The following is a 21928-nucleotide window of genomic DNA, read 5'->3' as shown; positions in this document are numbered from 1 at the left end:
GGTCAGTACTTGAATGGGAGACCGCCAGGGAATACCAGGTGCTGTAAGCTTTTGCATCTTTTACACACCAGAGGGCGACAAATCACGAGTTTTAACTTTGGATACACGCAATTTCATCATTATTTCAGATTTGACTTCCCCAAATACACAGGCATACAATAGATCTTGTTCTCCAACGTAAACGGTCCCTAGTAACTAGGGTACATTCGTAAATAAATTGAGCATCATGGCTAGAAGTGACTAAATGTTGCCTAATCTTTCTCATCGAGAAATGACACAATTACAGCAACACAAAAAGGAACTCCACCGGACAAAGTTCAGTGCTCACAAGGAGCCTCATTCACCACACACGGTTCCATTCCCATTCATGCAAAGCACGAAAGTGTAAAACTTGGGAACATACTTGAGAGCAAAGATCACATTCAATCTCATTCAAGGCACGGATGTGAATGCAACGGGATGAAATTACTGAAATGATGCCTGCCCTCGAACTGTGATGATGGACTACCCGACTCGCCAATAATATTGGGTTCTGGTGTATTGAAATACAGGAGCTGCTGGATTTGTGTGTTTTCTTACCCCCTCACCATAGTTTGTCAAATGTTTAAACAACTGAACTTATATTCAAGGTTTGTTTCTCTTCATATGTTTTACTGGTTTACATTTGTCTCAGCAACCTGTTGAATGATTCTTCTGCTTTCAAAACAAAATGACAACAGGATGAATGCACACACTTGAAAATACAATACATGCAATGTTATGCATCATAGTGATGCAACCTCCTTTCAGTTTCATACTGCATGTCAATTGAAATCCTTACTGAAATGCACACCTTCTCAAGATTGCGCTTGACTGGCGTGTCAGGCACTCAATTACAGCTGTTTTATCAAGACAAATGTGTTCGTTTTGTAAAATATAGTTCCGGTCTGGTGTGGCACCCCAGCTAACGCACAACGTTGCCACAATGTTGCCACAACGTGGCGTGTTAGCAGGGACTGTCTGCGGCGCGCTGGTGTGTCCCGGGCTTTAGAGTAGAGAGACAGTTCAACTGTAAGTATGAACGGCGGAAATGAATATTGCCTTCCCTTTAAGTAGAGCGTCAGGGACAGCCTCCATGGCTTACGGCCATACTAGCCTGAATACGCCCGATCTCGTCCGATCTCGGAAGCTAAGCAGGCTCGGGCCTGGTCAGTACTTGGATGGGAGACCGCCTGGGAATACCAGGTGCTGTAAGCTTTTGCATCTTTTACACACCAGAGGGCGACAAATCACGAGTTTTAACTTTGGATACACGCAATTTCATCATTATTTCAGATTTGACTTCCCCAAATACACAGGCATACAATAGATCTTGTTCTCCAACGTAAACGGTCCCTAGTAACTAGGGTACATTCGTAAATAAATTGAGCATCATGGCTAGAAGTGACTAAATGTTGCCTAATCTTTCTCATCGAGAAATGACACAATTACAGCAACACAAAAAGGAACTCCACCGGACAAAGTTCAGTGCTCACAAGGAGCCTCATTCAACACACACGGTTCCATTCCCATTCATGCAAAGCACGAAAGTGTAAAACTTGGGAACATACTTGAGAGCAAAGATCACATTCAATCTCATTCAAGGCACGGATGTGAATGCAACGGGATGAAATTACTGAAATGATGCCTGCCCTCGAACTGTGATGATGGACTACCCGACTCGCCAATAATATTGGGTTCTGGTGTATTGAAATACAGGAGCTGCTGGATTTGTGTGTTTTCTTACCCCCTCACCATAGTTTGTCAAATGTTTAAACAACTGAACTTATATTCAAGGTTTGTTTCTCTTCATATGTTTTACTGGTTTACATTTGTCTCAGCAACCTGTTGAATGATTCTTCTGCTTTCAAAACAAAATGACAACAGGATGAATGCACACACTTGAAAATACAATACATGCAATGTTATGCATCATAGTGATGCAACCTCCTTTCAGTTTCATACTGCATGTCAATTGAAATCCTTACTGAAATGCACACCTTCTCAAGATTGCGCTTGACTGGCGTGTCAGGCACTCAATTACAGCTGTTTTATCAAGACAATGTGTTCGTTTTGTAATATATAGTTCCGGTCTGGTGTGGCACCCCAGCTAACGCACAACGTTGCCACAACGTTTCGTGTTAGCAGGGACTGTCTGCGGCGCGCTGGTGTGTCCCGGACTTTAGAGTAGAGAGACAGTTCAACTGCAAGTATGAGCGGCAGAAACGGATATTGCCTTCCCTTTAAGTAGTGCGTCAGGGACAGCCTCCCTGGCTTACGGCCATACTAGCCTGAATACGCCCGATCTCGTCCGATCTCGGAAGCTAAGCAGGCTCGGGCCTGGTCAGTACTTGGATGGGAGACCGCCTGGGAATACCAGGTGCTGTAAGCTTTTGCATCTTTTACACACCAGAGGGCGACAAATCACGAGTTTTAACTTTGGATACACGCAATTTCATCATTATTTCAGATTTGACTTCCCCAAATACACAGGCATACAATAGATCTTGTTCTCCAACGTAAACGGTCCCTAGTAACTAGGGTACATTCGTAAATAAATTGAGCATCATGGCTAGAAGTGACTAAATGTTGCCTAATCTTTCTCATCGAGAAATGACACAATTACAGCAACACAAAAAGGAACTCCACCGGACAAAGTTCAGTGCTCACAAGGAGCCTCATTCACCACACACGGTTCCATTCCCATTCATGCAAAGCACGAAAGTGTAAAACTTGGGAACATACTTGAGAGCAAAGATCACATTCAATCTCATTCAAGGCACGGATGTGAATGCAACGGGATGAAATTACTGAAATGATGCCTGCCCTCGAACTGTGATGATGGACTACCCGACTCGCCAATAATATTGGGTTCTGGTGTATTGAAATACAGGAGCTGCTGGATTTGTGTGTTTTCTTACCCCCTCACCATAGTTTGTCAAATGTTTAAACAACTGAACTTATATTCAAGGTTTGTTTCTCTTCATATGTTTTACTGGTTTACATTTGTCTCAGCAACCTGTTGAATGATTCTTCTGCTTTCAAAACAAAATGACAACAGGATGAATGCACACACTTGAAAATACAATACATGCAATGTTATGCATCATAGTGATGCAACCTCCTTTCAGTTTCATACTGCATGTCAATTGAAATCCTTACTGAAATGCACACCTTCTCAAGATTGCGCTTGACTGGCGTGTCAGGCACTCAATTACAGCTGTATTATCAAGACAATGTGTTCGTTTTGTAAAATATAGTTCCGGTCTGGTGTGGCACCCCAGCTAACGCACAACGTTGCCACAACGTTTCGTGTTAGCAGGGACTGTCTGCAGCGTGCTGGTGTGTCCCGGACTTTAGAGTAGAGAGACAGTTCAACTGCAAGTATGAGCGGCAGAAACGGATATTGCCTTCCCTTTAAGTAGAGGGTCAAGGACAGCCTCCCTGGCTTACGGCCATACTAGCCTGAATACGCCCGATCTCATCCGATCTCGGAAGCTAAGCAGGCTCGGGCCTGGTTAGTACTTGGATGGGAGACCGCCTGGGAATACCAGGTGCTGTAAGCTTTTGCATCTTTTACACACCAGAGGGCGACAAATCACGAGTTTTAACTTTGGATACACGCAATTTCATCATTATTTCAGATTTGACTTCCCCAAATACACAGGCATACAATAGATCTTGTTCTCCAACGTAAACGGTCCCTAGTAACTAGGGTACATTCGTAAATAAATTGAGCATCATGGCTAGAAGTGACTAAGTGTTGCCTAATCTTTCTCATCGAGAAATGACACAATTACAGCAACACAAAAAGGAACTCCACCGGACAAAGTTCAGTGCTCACAAGGAGCCTCATTCAACACACACGGTTCCATTCCCATTCATGCAAAGCACGAAAGTGTAAAACTTGGGAACATACTTGAGAGCAAAGATCACATTCAATCTCATTCAAGGCACGGATGTGAATGCAACGGGATGAAATTACTGAAATGATGCCTGCTCTCGAACTGTGATGATGGACTACCCGACTCGCCAATAATATTGGGTTCTGGTGTATTGAAATACAGGAGCTGCTGGATTTGTGTGTTTTCTTACCCCCTCACCATAGTTTGTCAAATGTTTAAACAACTGAACTTATATTCAAGGTTTGTTTCTCTTCATATGTTTTACTGGTTTACATTTGTCTCAGCAACCTGTTGAATGATTCTTCTGCTTTCAAAACAAAATGACAACAGGATGAATGCACACACTTGAAAATACAATACATGCAATGTTATGCATCATAGTGATGCAACCTCCTTTCAGTTTCATACTGCATGTCAATTGAAATCCTTACTGAAATGCACACCTTCTCAAGATTGCGCTTGACTGGCGTGTCAGGCACTCAATTACAGCTGTATTATCAAGACAATGTGTTCGTTTTGTAAAATATAGTTCCGGTCTGGTGTGGCACCCCAGCTAACGCACAACGTTGCCACAACGTTTCGTGTTAGCAGGGACTGTCTGCAGCGTGCTGGTGTGTCCCGGACTTTAGAGTAGAGAGACAGTTCAACTGCAAGTATGAGCGGCAGAAACGGATATTGCCTTCCCTTTAAGTAGAGGGTCAAGGACAGCCTCCCTGGCTTACGGCCATACTAGCCTGAATACGCCCGATCTCGTCCGATCTCGGAAGCTAAGCAGGCTCGGGCCTGGTTAGTACTTGGATGGAAGACCGCCTGGGAATACCAGGTGCTGTAAGATTTTGCATCTTTTACACACCAGAGGGCGACAAATCACGAGTTTTAACTTTGGATACACGCAATTTCATCATTATTTCAGATTTGACTTCCCCAAATACACAGGCATACAATAGATCTTGTTCTCCAACGTAAACGGTCCCTAGTAACTAGGGTACATTCGTAAATAAATTGAGCATCATGGCTAGAAGTGACTAAATGTTGCCTAATCTTTCTCATCGAGAAATGACACAATTACAGCAACACAAAAAGGAACTCCACCGGACAAAGTTCAGTGCTCACAAGGAGCCTCATTCAACACACACGGTTCCATTCCCATTCATGCAAAGCACGAAAGTGTAAAACTTGGGAACATACTTGAGAGCAAAGATCACATTCAATCTCATTCAAGGCACGGATGTGAATGCAACGGGATGAAATTACTGAAATGATGCCTGCCCTCGAACTGTGATGATGGACTACCCGACTCGCCAATAATATTGGGTTCTGGTGTATTGAAATACAGGAGCTGCTGGATTTGTGTGTTTTCTTACCCCCTCACCATAGTTTGTCAAATGTTTAAACAACTGAACTTATATTCAAGGTTTGTTTCTCTTCATATGTTTTACTGGTTTACATTTGTCTCAGCAACCTGTTGAATGATTCTTCTGCTTTCAAAACAAAATGACAACAGGATGAATGCACACACTTGAAAATACAATACATGCAATGTTATGCATCATAGTGATGCAACCTCCTTTCAGTTTCATACTGCATGTCAATTGAATTCCTCACTGAAATGCACACCTTCTCAAGATTGCGCTTGACTGGCGTGTCAGGCACTCAATTACAGCTGTATTATCAAGACAATGTGTTCGTTTTGTAAAATATAGTTCCGGTCTGGTGTGGCACCCCAGCTAACGCACAACGTTGCCACAACGTTTCGTGTTAGCAGGGACTGTCTGCGGCGCGCTGGTGTGTCCCGGACTTTAGAGTAGAGAGACAGATCAACTGCAAGTATGAGCGGCAGAAACGGATATTGCCTTCCCTTTAAGTAGAGCGTCAGGGACAGCCTCCCTTGCTTACGACCATACTAGCCTGAATACGCACGATCTCGTCTGATCTCGGAAGCTAAGCAGGCTCGGGCCTGGTCAGTACTTGGATGGGAGACCGCCTGGGAATACCAGGTGCTGTAAGCTTTTTCATCTTTTACACACCAGAGGGCGACAAATCACGAGTTTTAACTTTGGATACACGCAATTTCATCATTATTTCAGATTTGACTTCCCCAAATACACAGGCATACAATAGATCTTGTTCTCCAACGTAAACGGTCCCTAGAAACTAGGGTACATTCGTAAATAAATTCAGCATCATGGCTAGAAGTGACTAAATGTTGCCTAATCTATCTCATCGAGAAATGACACAATTACAGCAACACAAAAAGGAACTCCACCGGACAAAGTTCAGTGCTCACAAGGAGCCTCATTCAACACACACGGTTCCATTCCCATTCATGCAAAGCACGAAAGTGTAAAACTTGGGAACATACTTGAGAGCAAAGATCACATTCAATCTCATTCAAGGCACGGATGTGAATGCAACGGGATGAAATAACTGAAATGATGCCTGCCCTCGAACTGTGATGATGGACTACCCGACTCGCCAATAATATTGGCTTCTGGTGTATTGAAATACAGGAGCTGCTGGATGTGTGTGTTTTCTTACCCCCTCACCATAGTTTGTCAAATGTTTAAACAACTGAACTTATATTCAAGGTTTGTTTCTCTTCATATGTTTTACTGGTTTACATTTGTCTCAGCAACCTGTTGAATGATTCTTCTGCTTTCAAAACAAAATGACAACAGGATGAATGCACACACTTGAAAATACAATACATGCAATGTTATGCATCATAGTGATGCAACCTCCTTTCAGTTTCATACTGCATGTCAATTGAAATCCTTACTGAAATGCACACCTTCTCAAGATTGCGCTTGACTGGCGTGTCAGGCACTCAATTACAGCTGTTTTATCAAGACAATGTGTTCGTTTTGTAATATATAGTTCCGGTCTGGTGTGGCACCCCAGCTAACGCACAACGTTGCCACAACGTTTCGTGTTAGCAGGGACTGTCTGCGGCGCGCTGGTGTGTCCCGGACTTTAGAGTAGAGAGACAGTTCAACTGCAAGTATGAGCGGCAGAAACGGATATTGCCTTCCCTTTAAGTAGAGCGTCAGGGATAGCCTCCCTGGCTTACGGCCATACTAGCCTGAATACGCCCGATCTCGTCCGATCTCGGAAGCTAAGCAGGCTCGGGCCTGGTCAGTACTTGGATGGGAGACCGCCTGGGAATACCAGGTGCTGTAAGCTTTTGCATCTTTTACACACCAGAGGGCGACAAATCACGAGTTTTAACTTTGGATACACGCAATTTCATCATTATTTCAGATTTGACTTCCCCAAATACACAGGCATACAATAGATCTTGTTCTCCAACGTAAACGGTCCCTAGTAACTAGGGTACATTCGTAAATAAATTGAGCATCATGGCTAGAAGTGACTAAATTTTGCCTAATCTATCTCATCGAGAAATGACACAATTACAGCAACACAAAAAGGAACTCCACCGGACAAAGTTCAGTGCTCACAAGGAGCCTCATTCAACACAAACGGTTCCATTCCCATTCATGCAAAGCACGAAAGTGTAAAACTTGGGAACATACTTGAGAGCAAAGATCACATTCAATCTCATTCAAGGCACGGATGTGAATGCAACGGGATGAAATTACTGAAATGATGCCTGCCCTCGAACTGTGATGATGGACTACCCGACTCGCCAATAATATTGGGTTCTGGTGTATTGAAATACAGGAGCTGCTGGATTTGTATGTTTTCTTACCCCCTCACCATACTTTCTCAAATGTTTAAACAACTGAACTTATATTCAAGGTTTGTTTCTCTTCATATGTTTTACTGGTTTACATTTGTCTCAGCAACCTGTTGAATGATTCTTCTGCTTTCAAAACAAAATGACAACAGGATGAATGCACACACTTGAAAATACAATACATGCAATGTTATGCATCATAGTGATGCAACCTCCTTTCAGTTTCATACTGCATGTCAATTGAAATCCTTACTGAAATGCACACCTTCTCAAGATTGTGCTTGACTGGCGTGTCAGGCACTAAATTACAGCTGTTTTATCAAGACAATGTGTTCGTTTTGTAATATATAGTTCCGGTCTGGTGTGGCACCCCAGCTAACGCACAACGTTGCCACAATGTTGCCACAACGTGGCATGTTAGCAGGGACTGTCTGCGGCGCACTGGTGTGTCCCGGGCTTTAGAGTAGAGAGACAGTTCAACTGTAAGTATGAACGGCAGAAACGGATATTGCCTTCCCTTTAAGTAGAGCGTCAGGGACAGCCTCCCTGGCTTACGGCCATACTAGCCTGAATACGCCCGATCTCGGAAGCTAAGCAGGCTCGGGCCTGGTCAGTACTTGGATGGGAGACCGCCTGGGAATACCAGGTGCTGTAAGCTTTTGCATCTTTTACACGCCAGAGGGCGACAAATCACGAGTTTTAACTTTGGATACACGCAATTTCATCATTATTTCAGATTTGACTTCCCCAAATACACAGGCATACAATAGATCTTGTTCTCCAACGTAAACGGTCCCTAGTAACTAGGGTACATTCGTAAATAAATTGAGCATCATGGCTAGAAGTGACTAAATGTTGCCTAATCTTTCTCATCGAGAAATGACACAATTACAGCAACACAAAAAGGAACTCCACCGGACAAAGTTCAGTGCTCACAAGGAGCCTCATTCAACACACACGGTTCCATTCCCATTCATGCAAAGCACGAAAGTGTAAAACTTGGGAACATACTTGAGAGCAAAGATCACATTCAATCTCATTCAAGGCACGGATGTGAATGCAACGGGATGAAATTACTGAAATGATGCCTGCCCTCGAACTGTGATGATGGACTACCCGACTCGCCAATAATATTGGGTTCTGGTGTATTGAAATACAGGAGCTGCTGGATTTGTGTGTTTTCTTACCCCCTCACCATAGTTTGTCAAATGTTTAAACAACTGAACTTATATTCAAGGTTTGTTTCTCTTCATATGTTTTACTGGTTTACATTTGTCTCAGCAACCTGTTGAATGATTCTTCTGCTTTCAAAACAAAATGACAACAGGATGAATGCACACACTTGAAAATACAATACATGCAATGTTATGCATCATAGTGATGCAACCTCCTTTCAGTTTCATACTGCATGTCAATTGAAATCCTTACTGAAATGCACACCTTCTCAAGATTGCGCTTGACTGGCGTGTCAGGCACACAATTACAGCTGTATTATCAAGACAATGTGTTCGTTTTGTAAAATATAGTTCCGGTCTGGTGTGGCACCCCAGCTAACGCACAACGTTGCCACAACGTGGCATGTTAGCAGGGACTGTCTGCGGTGCGCTGGTGTGTCCCGGGCTTTAGAGTAGAGAGACAGTTCAACTGTAAGTATGAACGGCAGAAACGGATATTGCCTTCCCTTTAAGTAGAGCGTCAGGGACAGCCTCCCTGGCTTACGGCCATACTAGCCTGAATACGCCCGATCTCATCAGATCTCGGAAGCCAAGCGGGCTCGGGCCTGGTCAGTACTTGGATGGGAGACCGCCTGGGAATACCAGGTGCTGTAAGCTTTTGCACCTTTTACACACCAGAGGGCGACAAATCACGAGTTTTAACTTTGGATACACGCAATTTCATCATTATTTCAGATTTTACTTCCCCAAATACACAGGCATACAATAGATCTTGTTCTCCAACGTAAACGGTCCCTAGTAACTAGGGTACATTCGTAAATAAATTGAGCATCATGGCTAGAAGTGACTAAATGTTGCCTAATCTTTCTCATCGAGAAATGACACAATTACAGCAACACAAAAAGGAACTCCACCGGACAAAGTTCAGTGCTCACAAGGAGCCTCATTCAACACACACGGTTCCATTCCCATTCATGCAAAGCACGAAAGTGTAAAACTTGGGAACATACTTGAGAGCAAAGATCACATTCAATCTCATTCAAGGCACGGATGTGAATGCAACGGGATGAAATTACTGAAATGATGCCTGCCCTCGAACTGTGATGATGGACTACCCGACTCGCCAATAATATTGGGTTCTGGTGTATTGAAATACAGGAGCTGCTGGATTTGTGTGTTTTCTTACCCCCTCACCATAGTTTGTCAAATGTTTAAACAACTGAACTTATATTCAAGGTTTGTTTCTCTTCATATGTTTTACTGGTTTACATTTGTCTCAGCAACCTGTTGAATGATTCTTCTGCTTTCAAAACAAAATGACAACAGGATGAATGCACACACTTGAAAATACAATACATGCAATGTTATGCATCATAGTGATGCAACCTCCTTTCAGTTTCATACTGCATGTCAATTGAAATCCTTACTGAAATGCACACCTTCTCAAGATTGCGCTTGACTGGCGTGTCAGGCACTCAATTACAGCTGTATTATCAAGACAATGTGTTCGTTTTGTAAAATATAGTTCCGGTCTGGTGTGGCACCCCAGCTAACGCACAACGTTGCCACAACGTTGCCACAACGTGGCGTGTTAGCAGGGACTGTCTGCGGCGCACTGGTGTGTCCCGGGCTTTAGAGTAGAGAGACAGTTCAACTGTAAGTATGATCGGCAGAAACGGATATTGCCTTCCCTTTAAGTAAAGCGTCAGGGACAGCCTCCCTGGCTTACGGCCATACTAGCCTGAATACGCCCGATCTCGTCCGATCTCGGAAGCCAAGCAGGCTTGGGCCTGGTCAATACTTGGATGGGAGACCGCCTGGGAATACCAGGTGCTGTAAGCTTTTGCACCTTTTACACACCAGAGGGCGACAAATCACGAGTTTTAACTTGGGATACAGACAATTTCATCATTATTTCAGGTTTTACTTCCCCAAATACACAGGCATACAATAGATCTTGTTCTCCAACGTAAACGGTCCCTAGTAACTAGGGTACATTCGTAAATAAATTGAGCATCATGGCTAGAAGTGACTAAATGTTGCCTAATCTTTCTCATCGAGAAATGACACAATTACAGCAACACAAAAAGAACTCCACCGGACAAAGTTCAGTGCTCACAAGGAGCCTCATTCAACACACACGGTTCCATTCCCATTCATGCAAAGCACGAAAGTGTAAAACTTGGGAACATACTTGAGAGCAAAGATCACATTCAATCTCATTCAAGGCACGGATGTGAATGCAACGGGATGAAATTACTGAAATGATGCCTGCCCTCGAACTGTGATGATGGACTACCCGACTCGCCAATAATATTGGGTTCTGGTGTATTGAAATACAGGAGCTGCTGGATTTGTGTGTTTTCTTACCCCCTCACCATAGTTTGTCAAATGTTTAAACAACTGAACTTATATTCAAGGTTTGTTTCTCTTCATATGTTTTACTGGTTTACATTTGTCTCAGCAACCTGTTGAATGATTCTTCTGCTTTCAAAACAAAATGACAACAGGATGAATGCACACACTTGAAAATACAATACATGCAATGTTATGCATCATAGTGATGCAACCTCCTTTCAGTTTCATACTGCATGTCAATTGAAATCCTTACTGAAATGCACACCTTCTCAAGATTGCGCTTGACTGGCGTGTCAGGCACTCAATTACAGCTGTTTTATCAAGACAATGTGTTCGTTTTGTAAAATATAGTTCCGGTCTGGTGTGGCACCCCAGCTAACGCACAACGTTGCCACAACGTTGCCACAACGTGGCGTGTTAGCAGGGACTGTCTGCGGCGCACTGGTGTGTCCCGGGCTTTAGAGTAGAGAGACAGTTCAACTGTAAGTATGAACGGCAGAAACGGATATTGCCATCCCTTTAAGTAGAGCGTCAGGGACAGCCTACCTGGCTTACGGCCATACTAGCCTGAATACGCCCGATCTCGTCCGATCTCGGAAGCCAAGCAGGCTCGGGCCTGGTCAGTACTTGGATGGGAGACCGCCTGGGAATACCAGGTGCTGTAAGCTTTTGCACCTTTTACACACCAGAGGGCGACAAATCACGAGTTTTAACTTTGGATACACACAATTTCATCATTATTTCAGATTTTACTTCCCCAAATACACAGGCATACAATAGATCTTGTTCTCCAACGTAAACGGTCCCTAGTAACTAGGGTACATTCGTAAATAAATTGAGCATCATGGCTAGAAGTGACTAAATGTTGCCTAATCTTTCTCATCGAGAAATGACACAATTACAGCAACACAAAAAGGAACTCCACCGGACAAAGTTCAGTGCTCACAAGGAGCCTCATTCAACACACACGGTTCCATTCCCATTCATGCAAAGCACGAAAGTGTAAAACTTGGGAACATACTTGAGAGCAAAGATCACATTCAATCTCATTCAAGGCACGGATGTGAATGCAACGGGATGAAATTACTGAAATGATGCCTGCCCTCGAACTGTGATGATGGACTACCCGACTCGCCAATAATATTGGGTTCTGGTGTATTGAAATACAGGAGCTGCTGGATTTGTGTGTTTTCTTACCCCCTCACCATAGTTTGTCAAATGTTTAAACAACTGAACTTATATTCAAGGTTTGTTTCTCTTCATATGTTTTACTGGTTTACATTTGTCTCAGCAACCTGTTGAATGATTCTTCTGCTTTCAAAACAAAATGACAACAGGATGAATGCACACACTTGAAAATACAATACATGCAATGTTATGCATCATAGTGATGCAACCTCCTTTCAGTTTCATACTGCATGTCAATTGAAATCCTTACTGAAATGCACACCTTCTCAAGATTGCGCTTGACTGGCGTGTCAGGCACTCAATTACAGCTGTATTATCAAGACAATGTGTTCGTTTTGTAAAATATAGTTCCGGTCTGGTGTGGCACCCCAGCTAACGCACAACGTTGCCACAATGTTGCCACAACGTGGCGTGTTAGCAGGGACTGTCTGCGGCGCACTGGTGTGTCCCGGGCTTTAGAGTAGAGAGACAGTTCAACTGTAAGTATGATCGGCAGAAACGGATATTGCCTTCCCTTTAAGTAGAGCGTCAGGGACAGCCTCCCTGGCTCACGGCCATACTAGCCTGAATACGCCCGATCTCGTCCGATCTCGGAAGCCAAGCAGGCTTGGGCCTGGTGAGTACTTGGATGGGAGACCGCCTGGGAATACCAGGTGCTGTAAGCTTTTGCACCTTTTACACACCAGAGGGCGACAAATCACGAGTTTTAACTTTGGATACACACAATTTCATCATTATTTCAGGTTTTACTTCCCCAAATACACAGGCATACAATAGATCTTGTTCTCCAACGTAAACGGTCCCTAGTAACTAGGGTACATTCGTCAATAAATTGAGCATCATGGCTAGAAGTGACTAAATCTTGCCTAATCTTTCTCATCGAGAAATGACACAATTACAGCAACACAAAAAGAACTCCACCGGACAAAGTTCAGTGCTCACAAGGAGCCTCATTCAACACACATGGTTCCATTCCAATTCATGCAAAGCACGAAAGTGTAAAACTTGGGAACATACTTGAGAGCAAAGATCACATTCAATCTCATTCAAGGCACGGATGTGAATGCATCGGGATGAAATTACTGAAATGATGCCTGCCCTCGAACTGTGATGATGGACTACCCGACTCGCCAATAATATTGGGTTCTGGTGTATTGAAATACAGGAGCTGCTGGATTTGTGTGTTTTCTTACCCCCTCACCATAGTTTGTCAAATGTTTAAACAACTGAACTTATATTCAAGGTTTGTTTCTCTTCATATGTTTTACTGGTTTACATTTGTCTCAGCAACCTGTTGAATGATTCTTCTGCTTTCAAAACAAAATGACAACAGGATGAATGCACACACTTGAAAATACAATACATGCAATGTTATGCATCATAGTGATGCAACCTCCTTTCAGTTTCATACTGCATGTCAATTGATATCCTTACTGAAATGCACACCTTCTCAAGATTGCGCTTGACTGGCGTGTCAGGCACTCAATTACAGCTGTTTTATCAAGACAATGTGATCGTTTTGTAAAATATAGTTCCGGTCTGGTGTGGCACCCCAGCTAATGCACAACTTTGCCACAACGTTGCCACAACGTGGCGTGTTAGCAGGGACTTTCTGCGACACGCTGGTATGTCCCGGGCTTTAGAGTAGAGAGACAGTTCAACTGTAAGTATGAACGGCAGAAACGGATATTGCCTTCCCTTTAAGTAGAGCGTCAGGGAAAGTCTCACTTGCTTACGGCCATACTAGCCTGAATACGCCCGATCTCGTCCGATCTCGGAAGCCAAGCAGGCTCGGGCCTGGTCAGTACTTGAATAGGAGACCGCCTGGGAATACCAGGTGCTGTAAGCTTTTGCATCTTTTACACACCAGAGGGCGACAAATCACGAGTTTTAACTTTGGATACACGCAATTTCATCATTATTTCAGATTTGACTTCCCCAAATACACAGGCATACAATAGATCTTGTTCTCCAACGTAAACGGTCCCTAGTAACTAGGGTACATTCGTAAATAATTTGAGCATCATGGCTAGAATTGACTAAATGTTGCCTAATCTTTCTCATCAAGAAATGACACAATTACAGCAACACAAAAAGGAACTCCACCGGACAAAGTTCAGTGCTCACAAGGAGCCTCATTCAACACACACGGTTCCATTCCCATTCATGCAAAGTACGAAAGTGTAAAACTTGGGAACATACTTGAGAGCAAAGATCACATTCAATCTCATTCAAGGCACGGATGTGAATGCAACGGGATGAAATTACTGAAATGATGCCTGCCCTCGAACTGTGATGATGGACTACCCGACTCGCCAATAATATTGGGTTCTGGTGTATTGAAATACAGGAGCTGCTGGATTTGTGTGTTTTCTTACCCCCTCACCATAGTTTGTCAAATGTTTAAACAACTGAACTTATATTCAAGGTTTGTTTCTCTTCATATGTTTTACTGGTTTACATTTGTCTCAGCAACCTGTTGAATGATTCTTCTGCTTTCAAAACAAAATGACAACAGGATGAATGCACACACTTTAAAATACAATACATGCAATGTTATGCATCATAGTGATGCAACCTCCTTTCAGTTTCATACTGCATGTCAATTGAAATCCTTACTGAAATGCACACCTTCTCAAGATTGCGCTTGACTGGCGTGTCAGGCACTCAATTACAGCTGTATTATCAAGACAATGTGTTCGTTTTGTAAAATATAGTTCCGGTCTGGTGTGGCACCCCAACTAACGCACAACGTTGCCACAACGTTTCGTGTTAGCAGGGACTGTCTGCGGCGCGCTGGTGTGTCCCGGGTCATTAGAGTAGAGAGACAGTTCAACTGTAAGTATGAACGGCAGAAACGGATATTGCCTTCCCTTTAAGTAGAGCGTCAGGGACAGCCTCCCTGGCTTACGGCAATACTAGCCTGAATACGCCCGATCTTGTCCGATCTCGGAAGTTAAGCAGGCTCGGGCCTGGTCAGTACTTGGATGGGAGACTGCCTTGGAATACCAGGTGCTGTAAGCTTTTGCATCTTTTACACACCAGAGGGCGACAAATCACGAGTTTTAACTTTGGATACACGCAATTTCATCATTATTTCAGATTTGACTTCCCCAAATACACAGGCATACAATAGATCTTGTTCTCCAACGTAAACGGTCCCTAGTAACTAGGATACATTCGTCAATAAATTGAGCATCATGGCTAGAAGTGACTAAATGTTGCCTAATCTTTCTCATCAAGAAATGACACAATTACAGCAACAAAAAAGGAACTCCACCGGACAAAGTTCAGTGCTCACAAGGAGCATCATTCAACACACACGGTTCCATTCCCATTCATGCAAACCACGAAAGTGTAAAACTTGGGAACGTACTTGAGAGTAAAGATAACATTCAATCTCATTCAAGGCACGCATGTGAATGCAACGGGATGAAATTACTGAAATGATGCCTGCCCTCGAACTGTGATGATGGACTACCCGACTCGCCAATAATATTGGGATCTGGTGTATTGAAATACAGGAGCTGCTGGATTTGTGTGTTTTCTTACCCCCTCACCATAGTTTGTCAAATGTTTAAACAACTGAACTTATATTCAAGGTTTGTTTCTCTTCATATGTTTTACTGGTTTACATTTGTCTCAGCAACCTGTTGAATGATTCTTCTGCTTTCAAAACAAAATGACAACAGGATGAATGCACACACTTGAAAATACAATACATGCAATGTTATGCATCATAGTGATGCAACCTCCTTTCAGTTTCATACTGCATGTCAATTGAAATCCTTACTGAAATGCACACCTTCTCAAGATTGCGCTTGACTGGCGTGTCAGGCACTCAATTACAGCTGTTTTATCAAGACAAATGTGTTCGTTTTGTAAAATATAGTTCCGGTCTGGTGTGGCACCCCAGCTAACGCACAACGTTGCCACAACGTGGCATGTTAGCAGGGACTGTCTGCGGCGCGCTGGTGTGTCCCGGGCTTTAGAGTAGAGAGACAGTTCAACTGTAAGTATGAACGGCAGAAACGGATATTGCCTTCCCTTTGAGTAGAGTGTCAGGGACAGCCTCCCTGGCTTACGGCCATACTAGCCTGAATACGCCCGATCTCGTCCGATCTCGGAAGCTAAGCCGGCTCGGGCCTGGTCAGTACTTGGATGGGAGACTGCCTGGGAATACCAGGTGCTGTAAGCTTTTGCATCTTTTACACACCAGAGGGCGACAAATCACGAGTTTTAACTTTGGATACACGCAATTTCATCATTATTTCAGATTTGACTTCCCCAAATACACAGGCATACAATAGATCTTGTTCTCCAACGTAAACGGTCCCTAGTAACTAGGGTACATTCATAAATAAATTGAGCATCATGGCTAGAAGTGACTAAATGTTGCCTAATCTTTCTCATCAAAAAATGACACAATTACAGCAACACAAAAAGGAACTCCACCGGACAAAGTTCAGTGCTCACAAGGAGCCTCATTCAACACACACGGTTCCATTCCCATTCATGCAAAGCACGAAAGTGTAAAACTTGGGAACATACTTGAGAGCAAAGATCACATTCAATCTCATTCAAGGCACGGATGTGAATGCAACGGGATGAAATTACTGAAATGATGCCTGCCCTCGAACTGTGATGATGGACTACCCGACTCGCCAATAATATTGGGTTCTGGTGTATTGAAATACAGGAGCTGCTGGATTTGTGTGTTTTCTTACCCCCTCAACATAGTTTGTCAAATGTTTAAACAACTGAACTTATATTCAAGGTTTGTTTCTCTTCATATGTTTTACTGGTTTACATTTGTCTCAGCAACCTGTTGAATGATTCTTCTGCTTTCAAAACAAAATGACAACAGGATGAATGCACACACTTGAAAATACAATACATGCAATGTTATGCATCATAGTGATGCAACCTCCTTTCAGTTTCATACTGCATGTCAATTGAAATCCTTACTGAAATGCACACCTTCTCAAGATTGCGCTTGACTGGCGTGTCAGGCACTCAATTACAGCTGTATTATCAAGACAATGTGTTCGTTTTGTAAAATATAGTTCCGGTCTGGTGTGGCACCCCAGCTAACGCACAATGTTGCCACAACGTGGCGTGTTAGCAGGGACTGTCTGCGGCGCGCTGCTGTGTCCCGGGCTTTAGAGTAGAGAGACAGTTCAACTGCAAGTATGAACGGCAGAAACGGATATTTCCTTCCCTTTAAGTAGAGCGTCAGGGACAGCCTCCCTGACTTACGGCCATACTATCCTGAATATGCCCGATCTCGTCCGATCTCGGAAGCCAAGCAGGCTCGGGCCTGGTCAGTACTTGGATGGGAGACCGCCTGGGAATACCAGGTGCTGTAACCTCTTGCACCTTTTACACACCAGAGGGCGACAAATCACGAGTTTTAACTTTGGATACACACAATTTCATCATTATTTCAGATTTTACTTCCCCAAATACACAGGCATAAAATAGATCTTGTTCTCCAACGTAAACGGTCCCTAGTAACTAGCGTACATTCGTAAATAAATTGAGCATCATGGCTAGAAGTGACTAAATGTTGCCTAATCTTTCTCATCAAGAAATGACACAATTACAGCAACACAAAAAGGAACTCCACCGGACAAAATTCAGTGCTCACAAGGAGCCTCATTCAACACACTCGGTTCCATTCCCATTCATGCAAAGCACGAAAGTGTAAAACTTGGGAACATACTTGAGAGCAAAGATCACATTCAATCTCATTCAAGGCACGGATGTGAATGCAACGGGATGAAATTACTGAAATGATGCCTGCCCTCGAACTGTGATGATGGACTACCCGACTCGCCAATAATATTGGGTTCTGGTGTATTGAAATACAGGAGCTGCTGGATTTGTGTGTTTTCTTACCCCCTCACCATAGTTTGTCAAATGTTTAAACAACTGAACTTATATTCAAGGTTTGTTTCTCTTCATATGTTTTACTGGTTTACATTTGTCTCAGCAACCTGTTGAATGATTCATCTGCTTTCAAAACAAAATGACAACAGGATGAATGCACACACTTGAAAATACACTACATGCAATGTTATGCATCATAGTGATGCAACCTCTTTTCAGTTTCATACTGCATGTCAATTGAAATCCTTACTGAAATGCACACCTTCTCAAGATTGCGCTTGACTGGCGTGTCAGGCACTCAATTACAGCTGTTTTATCAAGACAATGTGTTCGTTTTGTTAAATATAGTTCCGGTCTGGTGTGGCACCCCAGCTAACGCACAACGTTGCCACAACGTTGCCACAACGTGGCGTGTTAGCAGGGACTGTCTGCGGCGCGCTGGTGTGTCCCGGGCTTTAGAGTAGAGAGACAGTTCAACTGTAAGTATGAGCGGCAGAAACGGATATTGCCTTCCCTTTAACTAGAGCGTCAGGGACACCCTCCCTGGCTTACGGCCATACTAGCCTGAATACGCCCGATCTCGTCCGATCTCGGAAGCTAAGCAGGCTCGGGCCTGGTCAGTACTTGGATGGGAGACCGCCTGGGAATACCAGGTGCTGTAAGCTTTTGCATCTTTTACACACCAGAGGGCGACAAATCACGAGTTTTAACTTTGGATACACGCAATTTCATCATTATTTCAGATTTGACTTCCCCAAATACACAGGCATACAATAGATCTTGTTCTCCAACGTAAACGGTCCCTAGTAACTAGGGTACATTCGTAAATAAATTGAGCATCATGGCTAGAAGTTACTAAATGTTGCCTAATCTTTCTCATCGAGAAATGACACAATTACAGCAACACAAAAAGGAACTCCACCGGACAAAGTTCAGTGCTCACAAGGAACCTCATTCAACACACACGGTTCCATTCCCATTCATGCAAAGCACGAAAGTGTCAAACTTGGGAACATACTTGAGAGCAAAGATCACATTCAATCTCATTCAAGGCACGGATGTGAATGCAACGGGATGAAATTACTGAAATGATGCCTGCCCTCGAACTGTGATGATGGACTACCCGACTCGCCAATAATATTGGGTTCTGGTGTATTGAAATACAGGAGCTGCTGGATTTGTGTGTTTTCTTACCCCCTCACCATAGTTTGTCAAATGTTTAAACAACTGAACTTATATTCAAGGTTTGTTTCTCTTCATATGTTTTACTGGTTTACATTTGTCTCAGCAACCTGTTGAATGATTCTTCTGCTTTCAAAACAAAATGACAACAGGATGAATGCACACACTTGAAAATACAATACATGCAATGTTATGCATCATAGTGATGCAACCTCCTTTCAGTTTCATACTGCATGTCAATTGAAATCCTTACTGAAATGCACACCTTCTCAAGATTGCGCTTGACTGCCGTGTCAGGCACTCAATTACAGCTGTATTATCAAGACAATGTGTTCGTTTTGTAAAATATAGTTCCGGTCTGGTGTGGCACCCCAGCTAACGCACAACGTTGCCACAACGTTTCGTGTTAGCAGGGACTGTCTGCGGCGCGCTGGTGTGTCCCGGACTTTAGAGTAGAGAGACAGTTCAACTGCAAGTATGAGCGGCAGAAACGGATATTGCCTTCCCTTTAAGTAGAGCGTCAGGGACACCCTCCCTGGCTTACGGCCATACTAGTCTGAATACGCACGATCTCGTCCGATCTCGGAAGCTAAGCAGGCTCAGGCCTGGACAGTACTTGGATGGGAGACTGCCTGGGAATACCAGGTGCTGTAAGCTTTTGCATCTTTTACACAACAGAGGGCGACAAATCACGAGTTTTAACTTTGGATACACGCAATTTCATCATTATTTCAGATTTGACTTCCCCAAATACACAGGCATACAATAGATCTTGTTCTCCAACGTAAACGGTCCCTAGTAACTAGGGTATATTCATAAATAAATTGAGCATCATGGCTAGAAGTGACTAAATGTTGCCTAATCTTTCTCATCGAGAAATGACACCATTACAGCAACACAAAAAGGAACTCCACCGGACAAAGTTCAGTGCTCACAAGGAGCCTCATTCAACACACACGGTTCCATTCCCATTCATGCAAAGCACGAAAGTGTAAAACTTGGGAACATACTTGAGAGCAAAGATCACATTCAATCTCATTCAAGGCACGGATGTGAATGCAACGGGATGAAATTACTGAAATGATGCCTGCCCTCGAACTGTGATGATGGACTAACCGACTCGCCAATAATATTGGGTTCTGGTGTATTGAAATACAGGAGCTGCTGGATTTGTGTGTTTTCTTACCCCCTCACCATAGTTTGTCAAATGTTTAAACAACTGAACTTATATTCAAGGTTTGTTTCTCTTCATATGTTTTACTGGTTTACATTTGTCTCAGCAACCTGTTGAATGATTCTTCTGCTTTCAAAACAAAATGACAACAGGATGAATGCACACACTTGAAAATACAATACATGCAATGTTATGCATCATAGTGATGCAACCTCCTTTCAGTTTCATACTGCATGTCAATTGAAATCCTTACTGAAATGCACACCTTCTCAAGATTGCGCTTGACTGGCGTGTCAGGCACTCAATTACAGCTGTATTATCAAGACAATGTGTTCGTTTTGTAAAATATAGTTCCGGTCTGGTGTGGCACCCCAGCTAACGCACAACGTTGCCACAACGTGGCGTGTTAGCAGGGACTATCTGCGGCGCGCTGGTGTGTCCCGGACTTTAGAATAGAGAGACAGTTCAACTGCAAGTATGAGCGGCAGAAACGGATATTGCCTTCCCTTTAAGTAGAGCGTCAGGGACAACCTCCCTGGCTTACGGCCATACTAGCCTGAATACGCCCGATCTCGTCCGATCTCGGAAGCTAAGCAGGCTCGGGCCTGGTCAGTACTTGGATGGGAGACCGTCTGGGAATACCAGGTGCTGTAAGCTTTTGCATCTTTTACACACCAGAGGGCGACAAATCACGAGTTTTAACTTTGGATACACGCAATTTCATCATTATTTCAGATTTGACTTCCCCAAATACACAGGCATACAATAGATCTTGTTCTCCAACGTAAACGGTCCCTAGTAACTAGGGTACATTCGTAAATAAATTGAGCATCATGGCTAGAAGTGACTAAATGTTGCCTAATCTTTCTCATCGAGAAATGACACATTTACAGCAACACAAAAAGGAACTCCACCGGACAAAGTTCAGTGCTCACAAGGAGCCTCATTCAACACACACGGTTCCATTCCCATTCATGCAAAGCACGAAAGTGTAAAACTTGGGAACATACTTGAGAGCAAAGATCACATTCAATCTCATTCAAGGCACGGATGTGAATGCAACGGGATGAAATTACTGAAATGATGCCTGCCCTCGAACTGTGATGATGGACTACCCGACTCGCCAATAATATTGGGTTCTGGTGTATTGAAATACAGGAGCTGCTGGATTTGTGTGTTTTCTTACCCCCTCACCATAGTTTGTCAAATGTTTAAACAACTGAACTTATATTCAAGGTTTGTTTCTCTTCATATGTTTTACTGGTTTACATTTGTCTCAGCAACCTGTTGAATGATTCTTCTGCTTTCAAAACAAAATGACAACAGGATGAATGCA

At 43.3% G+C, this 21928-nt stretch overlaps 17 non-coding genes and 2 pseudogenes across 17 annotated transcripts; all 19 read left to right on the top strand.

Annotated features, from left to right (window-relative positions):
• Positions 1-50, top strand: part of LOC136757699 (uncharacterized) — a 109-nt pseudogene extending 59 nt beyond the window's left edge.
• A 1067-nt stretch (positions 51-1117) lies between these two features.
• Positions 1118-1236, top strand: LOC136755592 (5S ribosomal RNA). The gene has a single exon (XR_010817712.1). It is a non-coding gene; the product is annotated as a 5S ribosomal RNA (ribosomal RNA).
• A 1055-nt stretch (positions 1237-2291) lies between these two features.
• Positions 2292-2410, top strand: LOC136755591 (5S ribosomal RNA). The gene has a single exon (XR_010817711.1). It is a non-coding gene; the product is annotated as a 5S ribosomal RNA (ribosomal RNA).
• Positions 2411-3465: 1055 nt separating this feature from the next.
• On the top strand, positions 3466-3584 carry LOC136756203 (5S ribosomal RNA). Its single transcript, XR_010818303.1, has one exon. It is a non-coding gene; the product is annotated as a 5S ribosomal RNA (ribosomal RNA).
• A 1055-nt stretch (positions 3585-4639) lies between these two features.
• On the top strand, positions 4640-4758 carry LOC136756764 (5S ribosomal RNA). The gene has a single exon (XR_010818825.1). It is a non-coding gene; the product is annotated as a 5S ribosomal RNA (ribosomal RNA).
• Positions 4759-5813: 1055 nt separating this feature from the next.
• On the top strand, positions 5814-5932 carry LOC136757236 (5S ribosomal RNA). Its single transcript, XR_010819274.1, has one exon. It is a non-coding gene; the product is annotated as a 5S ribosomal RNA (ribosomal RNA).
• Positions 5933-6987: 1055 nt separating this feature from the next.
• LOC136755590 (5S ribosomal RNA) lies at positions 6988-7106 on the top strand. The gene has a single exon (XR_010817710.1). It is a non-coding gene; the product is annotated as a 5S ribosomal RNA (ribosomal RNA).
• Positions 7107-8172: 1066 nt separating this feature from the next.
• On the top strand, positions 8173-8281 carry LOC136757612 (uncharacterized; annotated as a pseudogene).
• Positions 8282-9336: 1055 nt separating this feature from the next.
• Positions 9337-9455, top strand: LOC136756342 (5S ribosomal RNA). Its single transcript, XR_010818432.1, has one exon. It is a non-coding gene; the product is annotated as a 5S ribosomal RNA (ribosomal RNA).
• A 1066-nt stretch (positions 9456-10521) lies between these two features.
• LOC136756872 (5S ribosomal RNA) lies at positions 10522-10640 on the top strand. Its single transcript, XR_010818927.1, has one exon. It is a non-coding gene; the product is annotated as a 5S ribosomal RNA (ribosomal RNA).
• A 1065-nt stretch (positions 10641-11705) lies between these two features.
• On the top strand, positions 11706-11824 carry LOC136756196 (5S ribosomal RNA). Its single transcript, XR_010818296.1, has one exon. It is a non-coding gene; the product is annotated as a 5S ribosomal RNA (ribosomal RNA).
• A 1066-nt stretch (positions 11825-12890) lies between these two features.
• LOC136756945 (5S ribosomal RNA) lies at positions 12891-13009 on the top strand. The gene has a single exon (XR_010818996.1). It is a non-coding gene; the product is annotated as a 5S ribosomal RNA (ribosomal RNA).
• A 1065-nt stretch (positions 13010-14074) lies between these two features.
• LOC136757194 (5S ribosomal RNA) lies at positions 14075-14193 on the top strand. The gene has a single exon (XR_010819234.1). It is a non-coding gene; the product is annotated as a 5S ribosomal RNA (ribosomal RNA).
• A 1056-nt stretch (positions 14194-15249) lies between these two features.
• Positions 15250-15368, top strand: LOC136757400 (5S ribosomal RNA). Its single transcript, XR_010819428.1, has one exon. It is a non-coding gene; the product is annotated as a 5S ribosomal RNA (ribosomal RNA).
• A 1055-nt stretch (positions 15369-16423) lies between these two features.
• LOC136757115 (5S ribosomal RNA) lies at positions 16424-16542 on the top strand. Its single transcript, XR_010819158.1, has one exon. It is a non-coding gene; the product is annotated as a 5S ribosomal RNA (ribosomal RNA).
• A 1055-nt stretch (positions 16543-17597) lies between these two features.
• On the top strand, positions 17598-17716 carry LOC136757635 (5S ribosomal RNA). Its single transcript, XR_010819580.1, has one exon. It is a non-coding gene; the product is annotated as a 5S ribosomal RNA (ribosomal RNA).
• Positions 17717-18782: 1066 nt separating this feature from the next.
• On the top strand, positions 18783-18901 carry LOC136755589 (5S ribosomal RNA). Its single transcript, XR_010817709.1, has one exon. It is a non-coding gene; the product is annotated as a 5S ribosomal RNA (ribosomal RNA).
• Positions 18902-19956: 1055 nt separating this feature from the next.
• LOC136757233 (5S ribosomal RNA) lies at positions 19957-20075 on the top strand. Its single transcript, XR_010819271.1, has one exon. It is a non-coding gene; the product is annotated as a 5S ribosomal RNA (ribosomal RNA).
• Positions 20076-21130: 1055 nt separating this feature from the next.
• Positions 21131-21249, top strand: LOC136755940 (5S ribosomal RNA). The gene has a single exon (XR_010818047.1). It is a non-coding gene; the product is annotated as a 5S ribosomal RNA (ribosomal RNA).
• Positions 21250-21928: the final 679 nt, after the last annotated feature.

Source organism: Amia ocellicauda, chromosome 8 (assembly GCF_036373705.1).
Source record: "Amia ocellicauda isolate fAmiCal2 chromosome 8, fAmiCal2.hap1, whole genome shotgun sequence".
In the NCBI taxonomy this organism is placed as follows: Eukaryota; Metazoa; Chordata; class Actinopteri; order Amiiformes; family Amiidae; genus Amia; species Amia ocellicauda.
The sequence above is the reverse complement of the archived record's forward strand: the minus strand, read 5'-3'. Positions and strand labels throughout refer to the sequence as shown.